We start from the raw sequence: 13,328 nt of genomic DNA on the forward strand, positions 1-13,328 counted from the left end.
GTAAGTAGATAGGTGCTAGAGTAGGACCAGGTCAGCATGCATGATCGTGGACAAGTTACTCACCTCTCTATCTCAGTTCCCTCATCTGTAAGACTGGGATGGCACTGATGCCTCCTTCCTAGTGTGGTTGTGAGGGGTAAATAGAGCAATGTTAGTTGTTGTGGTATGCTTGATGCTGAATCTGTGGTTAGGGAAGTCTCTGTCCCTCTTGTGGTGGCACCATGAAGGAGTAGGAGGAAATTCAGGTCTCTTTGGAGGGCTACAGGCCCTCTGGCCTCAAAGCAGTTCCTCCTTTCCCTCCTTGCTCCCAACACATTCCTCCACTGGGATACATGTGCCTTCTTGTTTCTACCTGATAACAGGACACAAAAGGTGAATGCTGACCATTGCAAGATGCTGCTCACTTTGGGAGCTACACCCTTGCGGGGTTGGCAGAGGCTTGATTGCCAAAGAGTCCTTCATCAGCAAGACTGACACATCGACTTTGATGCCCTTTTCAGAAGAACAAGTAGACAATTCTGATTTGTAATTGAATTATCTACTACCGGGTTGGACTGGAAGGCTGGACTACAAGCTGGAAGAGAAGATGTGTCCAACATGGAGGTGGTCTGGGGGCCAGTGGAACCCAACTGGGAAAGGTTGGGTCTGACTTGGTGTGTCTCTCTCATGTTCCCCTGGCTGGTTTACCCTTTCCCCTTGGCTCCTGGCCATCTGAACCACCTCTCTCCCCAAATCACAGGAGACAAGTCTATGCCTGTTGTCATCCCAAGGAAAAGCCCTGGTGTCATACTTCCCATCCACCATGACCGTGGAGCTCCCCTCTACATGCGCCTCCAGATCGACTTGTGCTGGGGCTTCCTTGGAAGATGCAGAACTCCCCACTGCTCCCCATGCTCTCCCCCAGTGCCACATCCTTCCAAGTCTGTTTCCTGTGTCATTGATTCCAGAATGAGATGTTCATTTGCTCTTTGAAAATAACATTCGGAGCCATTCAGACAAGCCTCTCCGGCTCAGATAAATCACCAAGAATGGAAAGGGAGCTCAGAGCTGTTTTTCATTGAGAGGAGCCCCAGTCTCCTGGAAAACATCCAGGGCTTCCCAACTGAAATACAACCTCCTCCTTAATTTCATTCCACAAGCCCCCTGCCCACTGTCAGTTTGATTTAAGCGGTAATTCAATCCCAAAGTGAGCAGCCCCTTTCAGTGGTTCTCATTACTTTTCTGCATAATGTTATCATATGTAAGGACCTGGGCTGAGGGACACTCACACCCCAGCCATTACTCATGCATAGTGCCTGGTCTGGGAGCTTGGCGGGGGTCTGGTTTAGGGAATCAGGTGTCTAACTCATTCTTGGGGGGGGGCAATTGTGGTCTGATTTCTTCTCTCATGGGAATAATAAAGCTTAGCTCATAATAGCACTTCATTATTTTTTTTTCTCCATGACCCAAAGCGATATAGTACATGTAATGGGGGCCCCTTGCTGACTGGGAAGGACACACGATACCTCAGGTCACAGACTGAACCACCTCAACACAGAACAAAGACTTCCATAAGACAGGGATGAAGCATTCTCAGAATGCTTGGGTACCCTCCTGACTCAGCTGCTTTTGGTGATGACAAGCCCTCCAAGCCTGGTGGTATTAATGAGATGAGTTAGAGGTGGTTTGCGTTCATAGGAAGATCTAGCCATGTACACAGCTTATTCAGTGTCATTATCAAAAACCCATTATCTTGTAGTTTTTCAAAAGCTCTTATTTGTATGGAAGAGTTCTCAGTGACCACACTCTGGTTGGTCGTCTGGACAGCAATCAGCAGATGTCTACACAGCTAGCCCTTGTCAAGATGCCTTGTCAAACCCAAGAGAACAAGTGAACCGACCCTAGCATCTCCAGCACCAAGGAGAGCTCCGGGGGCCTCCTGGATGGGTGATGGGGCAGACAGGCAAGAACCAGAGCAGCTCTTAGAGACCCACTCTGTGCGACAGCTAGGACATAGTTTCCTCCGCACCATCTCACCCCTGCCTCTGGCTCTGGCATCTCCAACCTCACTCCCCAAACCCTGCAAACCTGGAACCCTGCAGCTTAAAAGGCCAGAGATTTGACTACATCATTTCTGCCACATTCAAAGCCCAATAGTTAGGAAGCACAGAGAGACATGGAGAAGAGGTAGCACAAAGCACAGGGTCTGGACAGAACAGGGAGGAGAGGGTCCTTCCCCTATCCAGACTCTCTTGCCGAAGGTGAACATGTGGGGAAGAGCACTGGATCACAGGCAAAGTTGACAAAAATGTTTGCCTCCTTCTGATCGGGGCAGCAGATCCTAATGGGGTGTGCTGCGGTGCTGCAGGATGGAGCGCACAGGAGCAGAAAGGGAGCTCAGAATGTCAGGGACAAAGAGAAGAGAAATAAGGAACCACAGATGCAGACACAGGGAGGAACCAGGCACATCTCCTCATTGGCAGCTGCTCCCTATGCAAGGTGATGGATTCAGAGTCGCCCTTTTTCTAAGTTTTATGACTGCATATAACCATGGCAGCTGCTTCACCTTTGTCTGGCAACCTGAAACAAAAGCAAAAACACTATTCTGGGGACAGTTATTTTAAAAAGGAAACCGTGTCTCCTTCTGAAGCCCAGCTGGGCCCCCAACTAGAAACCCAGCTGTCACAGAACAAAAAGGCGGGGCCACCACTGCTCCAGTCTTCCCTTGGACCAGCCCCTAGCCTCACAGGGGGAGAGGAAGGAGCTTGAACCTCCTTCTGGACTCACCAGCCAGCCCCCCTACTCTTTCTTAGGGCAGATACAGAACAAGGAAAGGGAGCACAGATTTCAGATTAATGGTGGCATCTCCCTCTGACTCCCCAGTGCTCTGAGCTAAATTATGTCTCCATCAAATTCACATGCTCAAGTCCTGGCCTCAAGTAGATCACAATTAGACCTTATTTGGAAATAGGGGTACTGTAGCTATAGCAAGTTAATATGAGTTCATATTGGAGTGGGGTGGGGCCCTAAACCAAAATGACTGGTGTCTTAATGAAAAGGGGAACTTGGACACAGACATAGGCACACACACATGCACAAGCAGGAAGAAAGCCACAGGAAGATTGGAGTTCTGCTGCTATGAGCCAAGGAAAGACCAGAAGCCAGGAGAGTGACCCGGGTCGGATGTTTTCCCAGATCCTTCTGAGGGAGCAGTCTTTCTCCTCCCTTGCTTCTGGACGTCTGCACCCAGAACTGAGAGACTACAGTGTCCTGTTCTTCTAGGACACCCAGTGTATGGCATTTTGTTCCAACAGCCACAGCAGCGAATCATAGTCCAGGGTCAAAACCAAAACCCAAAACCAAACCAAACAACAACAACAACAACAAAACAAAACAAAACAAAAACAAAAACAAGGGAAAGGGAGCCTGTGCTTCCCTTCTGGGGGTACCTCAACTGCCTCCTGACCAAGTGACTGTTTTAGGGGAGATTCAGTGTGGACCAGTCTGGGAGCCAACCGCGGTAGATCAGATGTCCTGAATGGTCAACATCCAGTCTATCTGAAATTACCCTCTGCAGCAAGAAGGCAAACTATAATTCCCCTAAACAAGGCTTCTCAGTATGGGCACCATTCCCGTTTGGGGCCAGATCATTCTTTGCTGGGGGCAGGAGGACGGTCCTGTGCATGGTGGAGGTGTAGCAGCATCCTTGGGCTCTACATGCCAGATGACAGCTCACCCCTCCCCAGCTGCAGTGACAACCAATGCCAGATGTTTCCCAGGGTGCTGTGGGGGGAACAAAGTCCACCCTGAATGAGAACACTGTCCTAAAGGAGCATATCACTCTTTTTTAGACCCCATGCTCTTGCTTCTGAAGCTAATGCATGAACTAGAGAGCCCCTGTAGGCTGTGGGATCTAGCAGCATGCAGTCTTTCTCAGCCTGGGTCATTCCTCTGTCTGCTTTTGTAGCGAACCCAACACGTACCTTCGATTGTTAGACTCCTGAATTGGTTTTCTTTTGAGGGAAGTGACATGGGGATCCCCAGCTTCCCTCAAACCAATGTTCCTGCCTTCTTGGTTCAGAGTTGGTGGGGACACTTGTTAACTAGATCCTGTGTAGCTCATCACATCCTTGGGATGCTCAGCCCATCTTCCCTGAGCCTGGAGGGAACCCTCCCCAGCCATTGTCCAGCACCAAGAGGCTTCTACTAGTTTGTATGTTTAGAAACCCATCACAGTCAACTCTACCAAATTCATTCAGCCATTTGAGTCCCCACAATAATTTTCTTGGCTTCAGTTCAAAAGCAAGAGCTCTAGGCACTGGGAAATGGATACTAGAATCCCAATTTCCCCCTCTCACTGGTGAGCAAATTGAGTTTATTTTAATGGTATCCAGGCTGTTGATTTGTTTAAATCAATTAAATGACCAAAGTGGTATTGTTTTTTCTGCTTGTTAAAGACAGTTATGTATCCCATTCTTCAATGTGTCTCAGGGCATTAAGCCCCTCACTGATTCAGGAGAGGTTTTCCCTGGGGAGCCCATGGTTACTTCAGCCATCTGCCAGCTCACAGGCTCAGAAGCAAATGGAAGCTCCCAGGGTCTAAGACAAAGGCACCACTCCAAGCTAAGATGGAAAGGAAGCTTGTGTGTCACCACGGGTACTATGTGCTGGTGAAGGCAACATGTAAATTGTCTATCGATTCTGCAGGGGTTATGGGATGAGGCCAGGAGACAGAGTGCCACCTGCTTTCCTGAGCTAATTAGGGGGAAAGAATGCTCAGTCCCAGTTGTAAGGAATGCTTTCATTTTTGCCCTATCTGCGTCTTTAAATGTTTTCCTTCTAAGAGAATATGGCTGAGGCCTTCTTTCTCCACTCCGCAGACCTTTGGTGGGGGTCCTGATGTGCACGCCAGCTCTTTTGTGTGGACTGATCCCTAGGACTGACTTCCAGTTTCAACCTTCTTGTCTTTCTGGGTCAGGCCTTGGCCTTGGCCATGGTGTCACCCAATGAAGAGAACCAGAAAATTTAGCAACAAGTTCATTGTGCCTTAGACACGTTTCTCTGAGGCTGGGTGGGGTGGGTGTAGTCGTGGCTGAATGCGGGTGGCCTGGGTGAGATCCTGGGTCCAGCATGGCCCCAGGCATCCTGCGCTAGAGGCGGTTCACAAGCTACATGCCCTCATGGTGTCTTGGTCTGTCCCACCCATTAAATGGGACAATCGATGATGCGTGTGACTTTGGTGGTATGTTCAAATAATTCCAAATATGTGAAAATACATCAGACATATGGAAAGGTGCTTAGCAGATGCAGAATGCACCAGGGCTGAGAAGCATGGCTTCAGGGAAAAGAGGCTATTTCTGTTCTTGCTTTCTTAGACTAAGCCTCAGTGCTGGCTGGTCTAGGGGTGTCCCTGGGGGCTCCCACTGCCTGTGGTTAAGGACTGCTGCTCTGGCTGCAGGACCCTTACTCACATATAAATGGTCTCATCTGAACCTGTCTTTCGCCCTCTGTGAATTCTGTGCATTCTATGCATCCCCTGTTTCCAATAATGGAAGCCTTTGGAATTTCTTGCCTGGGCACAGGCACACAATTATAAGCTTTGGGCCCCTCTTTTCCCCAGGAGGTGGTTTCCTCTGCAGATGTGAGCTGGACTCAGAATGTTCGTAGAAGTCCAGTGGGAACGCCCAGCCCTGCTCTTCAGATGCTTACGGTCTCAAGCACAGCCCTGGGGGGTGGTCTCTGTTGGTCCAGACTCAGGTATACCCAACCCCAGGACCCACACGGAGACCCGGAAATGTTTTCTCACTCGCTGAAGCAGGAAAGCTTTGTCTTGAAAATAATGCAGATCCAGGGAGATTGGAGAATCTGTGAACGATGGCATAGAAACACGCATGCCCATGTTCTTAGAGTTGATCTCAGATAATATTGGTTAAAAAAAAAAAAAAAAAAAAAATGAACAAATAATTTTTTTTTTTTAAAAAAGCCCTTTTTGAGGTCATGGCCTCAACTCATGGCAATTCTTTTCTCATATTTTTTTCCATATTATGTTTTTTTTTTAATAGCAACATCATAGTACTAAATATACACAGTAAAGTTGATATAGGTGTTGCATGTACAATGTTTTCCAATTACATTGCTTTGAGATACAGAAACAACTTAAAAAAATCTGGAATAAAAGTTCACCTGTATGGAAATCACACCCAGCCCCCCACCCCCACTCAAATATATCATGTCATTTCTATTTATTAACATGATTATGGTATGCATTTAAAGAAAAACACAACAGTAAACTACAATAGTTTAACTTTCAAGAAGGTGGCATATAAATACGTTTATAAGGACAGCTGTGGTATAGATATATGTATAACACTCAAACAGGGAGGCTTTCGTTTTGCTGTTGAAAAATAACAAGTGCTCCATGTAAAAGTATAAATAAACAGTTAACAGTTTATTGTATCAGAAAATAATTTAGGAAAATCAAAATAAAAACCAGCTTTACTATACATGAGGAAAGGGGGAAAAATAAAGTTCTACAACATTTAACTTAAAACCTGTGAAAATAGGCCTCTGTGGCCTTCAGCATTTAATTTCTCGTCCTGCGGTTCGGGTTCATGGTCTGTGGATTGTCCAGTTCCACGGGTGAGCTGGGGAGGAGGAGGAGAGAGATGGGCTCGTCTTTAAATTTATGTAACTAGACCTGGCAAATTCAAGCGTTATTCAGACGCACTAGGAATGCGGAAAATGGAAATGGATCCCTCTGTTTCCCAGCCATGTGTCACAAAGACGCCCCACGTGAAAAATCCAGCCAACAATCTGGATGTTTCTCTGGTTGTTCTGTTTATTCCACCCCAATGCCCAGGTACGCCCAATGGCCTGATGACGTGAGAGCAAAACATCCAAATGGTTGACCTCCTTTTCCTCTCCTGGTGGCGCTCTCATGATGGACGGTGAGTTGAGTCAATGACAGGTTAAACCAGAAAAAAGGCATTCAAAAGCTAATTGGATTTTTGTTTTGCTTTGTTTTGTTTTTTTGTATAAAACATACATAGGAGCCAGATCTGTCAACTCTGCAACCAGGGACGGATCTCCGCAACCAGCCCCCAAGGGTTCAGCATTGAACAATTTCCATAAGTGAAATGACAACCTAAGGGTTTTGGATATTTCCCTTCTGATTGGTTATTGGTAGTTTCTAAATGTTTTGCAGTAAACATTTACTCCTTCTGGGGAAAAAATGTAAAAATAATTTAAGAATATCATCCATGCTTCCTCCGATGTCCAGGTTAACACTCTCTGGGCCCAACTCATGCTTGAGAAGAGTCCTGATCGATAGCACGGGCAGAGAGACTTAGCCTCTCGCTGATTCACACCTCAGTCACAAGTGAAGCAAACGTAAACAACTTAAACAACAAGCTAAGGTTGTTAAGCTTAGGGAAGGCTTTGTTGTTATGTTCTGCTTTTCACGTGAGTCATTTTAATGGAAGGGAAACCGAGTCTGGCTTCCAGCACCTGCCATCTTGCTTTTGCAGGGAAGGCAGGAGAAGGAAATGATCCAAGCGGGGCTGCCAGAAGTAACGGAAAACAAAACAAAACTCTAGTCTTTAAGAAAACAACTACCTTCAGCTCAAAGCTGGTCACGTGTTTCCCCCAAATCTCCTTTTCAGTCTAAAACTTCACAAGTTCCCACATGTCCCTTTCACCACAACTGGTGAGTGTTTCAGGGAGGAACAGATGTCATGGATGTTGTTCTGTCTTCCCACCAAGCGGTATAAACACAGGGGTCTCTGAAACATGCCCTGAACCTCAAGCCACTCCATGTCATCTTGGGCTGGGAATTCATCTTTAAGGATCAATTCTACAGTCAGTTGACTGAGGACCAACTTTGCTAAGGCTCTTTCACCCTTCTGAGGAAGGAAACCAAATGCAAATGAAAAGCAAACAAAAGGTCTATATTTTAATGTGTCTGTAAGTCAGGACAGTTCAGATCAAGGAGTATGTGACCAAATGTGGGATCTGCTATGCCTGCTGACTTTTCAAAACCAGCTGTCTATGCCTGTCTTTAATGCCCTTCACTGGGAGAACAGTTGTGCTTGTATGCGGAAGTGGAGTAGTACCTAAGAGCACCTTAGACCCGTCCTCTCCAGGAATTCCATGTAAGTTCGTGTTTTCCTGCTGTAAACTCATCAAGAGAAATGCTCATGTTGCCTTGTAGACCTTAAGTTGTGGGCACTCACATAACACATTAGAAATCAGTATGTGTAAGAGAGAAAAAGCTGAATGGAGTTTCCAGACCAAAATAGACTTTGGAGGCAGAGGGTGGGGGTCCCTTCCAGTGGCAGTAGCTACTTCACATGCCGTCACACCCTTCCATGGATTTCAGCAGCCTACGACTTCAGCAAAGCCCCTCTCTCCTACTCCTGATGGTCCCCCAGAGTTTGGAAATGGAGGTTGGATGTTATAATGGCTTTGAGATTGGCCCTGTTGGCTTGCGATGATTGCAGAGTGATAGACGGATGGTTGTCTTAGAAATGGGACAGTGGCCCAGGAGGGTGATATATGTCTGCCTTTATGGTTCCCTGAATAATGATTTGAAATAATTATATGAGGGTCCCTCAAGGGGTTCCCCCTCTCTAGACATTTGTAGCCACAAGTCTCCATGGTACGTGATGGTGCCAAAAAGTCGATGCTAGGACTGCATAGTGTTCTTGCTTCTCCCATGGCTAAAGTTCTCCCTGATTCTCTGGAAGCAATAACTTGCCAGATCCAGCAAGACTAGAATGAACTGATGCACAAACTGACAGTTGCCAGCCCAAAAGCTACTAGCATCAACACTAAAGCATTTATTGCAGAATTTCAGAAATCTGATGAAAACTAACCACTGTGACCGGCTGAGTTAATGTCCACATAAGAACGAAGCCTGCAGGGATTTGTTATTTGACGTTGCAGATACTTAGATGTTGAGTTATGTATGAAAACCCGGGTCTCCAAGGGGTCCTATTTTAGGAGCGAGACCACCTGGGACAAACCTAGTTAACTTTCATCCAGAATTTCCTACGATCAGATCCTCTGCATCATTCCCACCACACACTACTCAGCAGATGTTTTGCTGTGAGATTCAAGGTACTGGCAAGAGTGAACTCAGCCCCAGAAGATGTCTTAGCAACTCTCTAGGCTTATTATATTAACCTATTTGATTTACGCTATTCATGGCCCAAGTGTGTTCTGATTCTACCCAACACAGAAGAGATAACATGACTATTTATACACCCACTGACCCTCGCCCCACGACTCACTAGCTGTTTGAACTACCCCCACCCAAGTCCTCATAAACCCATATGTCCCAGATGGGCAAGGCTGGCCAGTTTAAACCACATCTCTTAAGCTGACGTCATTCCATACATGACTTAGATCTATGGATTCATTCAAAACTATTCCCTTGATTCTGGGCACACTCACTCTTGGAGCACTTAGCAAGCACTCCATCGAGGGGGGAATGCAATGGGGCTACTGGGGAGATATGTTTTAGCATTCCAGCTCCAACACAGACACATAGCATAACCAAGCTGACTATTCTCTTTGGACATGGACATGGGCTGTGCACTTAGAAGGGCGGAGTGTAAACCTGTCACTGGCATGGGTCTGAAAATCCATGGAAAGAAGCCCCCTCGCCTCCATGCCCCTGTTGTCCATGCACTGCTGCCTTAAAGAGCCCATGACAAGCACCTATCCTCTTTGTCCTGGGTCGTTGTGACACCTCACGGTGTCACGGCTTGCCGAGCTTTCTCATCAGCTGCAGTCTACGTGTTGAACCCCTTCCAGCCAAAGTGAAATGGAGTGGAGGGGAGTGTACGAGGCACATGACAGCCCGGCTGTCTGTTCTGGTGGGACGGCTTCTCTGATTCAGGGCAAGCACTGCTAAATGGTCCTTTGGCAGAAGGGGAGGTTGTGCAGAATTCAATTCCTAATCAGGGATCGCCTGCCCGCAGTGTGACCGATTTGAGTTCCAGAAATTGGCCACCGTGTACTTGCTGAGATCTTTCTAGAATCACTTGAGGTCGAAAAGTTGACTTCTGTTTGTTTGCTGGCCGGGGTGACCTAAACAATGGTGGTTCTCTGCCTACACCTCTATTTACCCACTCCTTATACTCGAATGCAAACTCTAACCCCAGGAAGGCAAAACTACGCACAGCCACGCTCCACACTTTTTGGAAGGGAGGGCTGGCAGCACATTTCAAAATGTCAAACAACTATTGAATACCTCACCAAAACCCCGCTGAATGCAACGCTGAATGCAACGGACACACAAATCTTGGCATGGAGCAGGCGCGAAGAACGGGTCCGTCTTCATAGCCGGAAGCTCATCCATGAACAATAAGTCAGGAAGAATAATCAAGAACTCTCAGATGGCGAGAGTTTTGCTCATTTATGTGGGCTGTGCTATTTACATTGGAAAACAAACAAACGATCAAAAAACAGTATGGCATAGCAAATTGACAAACTGCACCAAAATAACCATTCCAAAATTACATGAATCATGGCGTGTTTTGGAGTATCTGCTTCCTTAAAAGCAGATGTTGTTTAAGTGCGTGGCTAAGTGTGATCGCTATTGAGGGGAAGCTTTGGAAAAGGCAGCTGCCTACTCTTCTCTCACCAGGAGGGATGACTCTGCCCTGCGGGCTGCATCTCTGTCCTTGGACTCCTTTGCCTTCCTTGAGAATTGGTCGACTTGACAATGTACCTGCGTGCTTGGGAAGGGGTCCATGGAGAGAGGCAGGCCTTGGAGGACAGCAAAATTCATCACCTGGCCTTCCTGCTTCCCCAGCAGGGTCACTCCCTGCTAGAATGATGAGGGTTTTGGTAACAAGGTGGATGGTTTGTAATGACCAGGGCATCTCCTCCTTGACACTGCAATGCATTTTCACCCAGGAGGTAGGAGCAAGTCGTCCTTATTCTATGCAACCCAGACCAGCCCTCGTTAAGCAAGTGACAGTTCCCGGGAGATGTGGACAACCCCTCTTCTCTTCCTGCTATCACTGTGCCCCATTCTCTTCCTATCACGTATCCCTCTCTCTGGAAATCATTATTCTTTGCTTCTATGTTAACTGTCTCCCTCCTCCCAGAATAGAAAGTAAAACCCAGGAGGGCAGGACCATGTGGCCAACATGACAGGAATTCAAGTCTTTGCACGAGCAGATGAATGGCAAGTTCTGGCAAGTCACAAAGAATCACTTCCAATGGCATCTGTAAGTAGTGTCTTCAGGAACCATGCAGTGAAACAAGAATGGCCCCAGTGCCTTCCCCACTGTGGCATGTGGGGTGACTCAGTGGAGACGGGGCGGAGGGAAGACAGCTCAGGGGAGTGCCGACACTCACTCATGCTGGGACCTCCCTAATGAGACAAGATGATGGTCAAAATATGGGCAAAGAAAGGTGTGTACTGATGCCCATGCACTGAGATAAAAGTCATGGGAAGACTCAGCCTGACCCAATAGGGCTGCAGGTCCCAGCCCTGAACCTCAGCCCTGGCTCTTCATCTTATCTCCTAAGAGACTGGATCAGCCGAGCTTCCTGAGCTGCTGATGATACTGGACCATCTGGGAGAAGAAGAAAGAAAAAAAAAAGAGGAGGAGGAAGAGGAGAAAGAGGAGGAAGGGGAGGAGGAGGAAGAGGAGGAGGAGGAAGAGAAGGAGGAGGAGGAGAAGAAGAAGAAGGAGGAGGAGAAGAAGGAAAGATGGATCAACTCCATGGACAGCAAGAGTCAAAAGGAGACCTTACAAGGCAAAAGGGTCAATTCTCTGATATGTGCATTTCTTAATATGACAAATGGGAATGGGCATCCTCACACAAAATTCCTGAAGATTAAAGCCTATGCAGAAGACTGCCTGATGTGGAAATATGGCTGAGACGGAGCAATGTATCTGTGAGAAAGAAGACTGCTTGAAGTTGTCAAGGTCACAGGAGGAACTACCGAGTTCCTGGGGGTGACATTCAGAGTTGGTGGGATTTGCTGTAAGTCCAGGTTCCTAAGTTTCAAATGCTCTGTGAAGGACTGAGATGAACACGTAGTCAAATTCAGCCTGAGATGTCCACCCAAACTCCGGTTGGAGAAGGACCAGAAAGATGTGGGGGAACCAAGGCATTCTAGGTGTCGTCTCCTTCCTGCACAAGAAAGACACTGGTTGTGGAGACTAACAGCCCTCTGTCGTGCCCGAGGGGTCCCTCCACTTCCACACCGCCTGTGGGCAGGCTGTAACCAAGCAGGAAGATGCGGTGGGTACACGGCCCGGCTTTGCCCTGGACGCTGCTGGAATCTGAGCCCGATGGGGAATGACCAGGAAGCTTTCCCGGCCGAGCCTGGGGCCCCTTTCCCTTGGCACTCAGAGCTGGTTAACCAAAGTAATTACACCCATTGTTTCAACCAGATAAAAATGACAAATGCACGAAGACTAGAAGTAATTAAGTCTAGAAACAGACCAGACTGGACGGCAGAGTGCCCAATGCCCAGCCCAGCTGCTCTGAAAGCTTTAATGGTAGACGATGGACAGAGGTCTGCGTGCAGCAGGGTCACGGCCATGGATTTCCGCCACTGCAGGGATGAGATGGAGGTGGACGGAAGCTGGGGGACTCACCAAACTACAGTGCTCTTCCTCTAAGTACTTTTCTGGAGGGACAGATAATCTACAGCAAATGTGAGGGCCTGCCAGATGGAACTGCGGCCGCGGAAGGCCGAGGAGAGCAGAGGTCAAAGCGAAGCTCGGCCTTGGGCTGCAGAGGGACGGCCTGGCCACACCGCTCCCTGGACACACAGCGTCGTGCACAGGGCCTGACTCCGGGAACACCTGTACAATCTCATGTTATGGACGTTCTCACGGGCAGAGCTGAATTCCTAAGGCTGCACGCTTTCCTTGACGAGCCCCTATGCAGAGCTGATGCTTCCACATTTCTCGGGGACCATGGAAAAACCAGAATCCCTACATGCATACACTCCCTCGAGCATCCTGGAACACTAGCCTTCCCCGAGGTGGGTTTGTTCTGACAGATGTCAACTGCGAGCAGACTCCCTGGTGGGGAACGTGCGGGCACCTGTCGGCTGTGTGTGTGGTGCCCAGCCCAGCCCGGAGAGCTGGCCCAGTGGGCTGTGTGTGTCTGGGGGACCTGGTTACTTTGAGCATCCTTCGAAAGCTGGGCGTCCCGTGGTGCTCTGGAAAGAGTTCAGGTGTCGGGAGTGCAGCCCGAGGCCCGGGGAAGGGGCTGAGCAGCAGTCCGACAGGAGGGGTGGACGCCAAACTGTGGCATCATCAGGAATCCCAGGTTCCTGCTGCGGGTGAACAAACAGGCCCCTGCCGTCACCT

General features: G+C 48.1%; 1 protein-coding gene across 1 annotated transcript in view; it reads right to left on the reverse strand.

Annotated features, from left to right (window-relative positions):
- Positions 1-11,673: 11,673 nt before the first annotated feature.
- The window catches only part of AJAP1 (adherens junctions associated protein 1), a 117,170-nt gene continuing 115,515 nt past the window's right edge, over positions 11,674-13,328 (reverse strand). Inside the window, exon 7 of the mRNA XM_047728138.1 lies at positions 11,674-12,135. The gene's annotated coding sequence lies outside the window, so the exon portion shown is untranslated. The remainder of the gene's footprint in view (positions 12,136-13,328) is intronic.

Source organism: Lutra lutra, chromosome 4 (assembly GCF_902655055.1).
Source record: "Lutra lutra chromosome 4, mLutLut1.2, whole genome shotgun sequence".
In the NCBI taxonomy this organism is placed as follows: domain Eukaryota; kingdom Metazoa; phylum Chordata; class Mammalia; order Carnivora; family Mustelidae; genus Lutra; species Lutra lutra.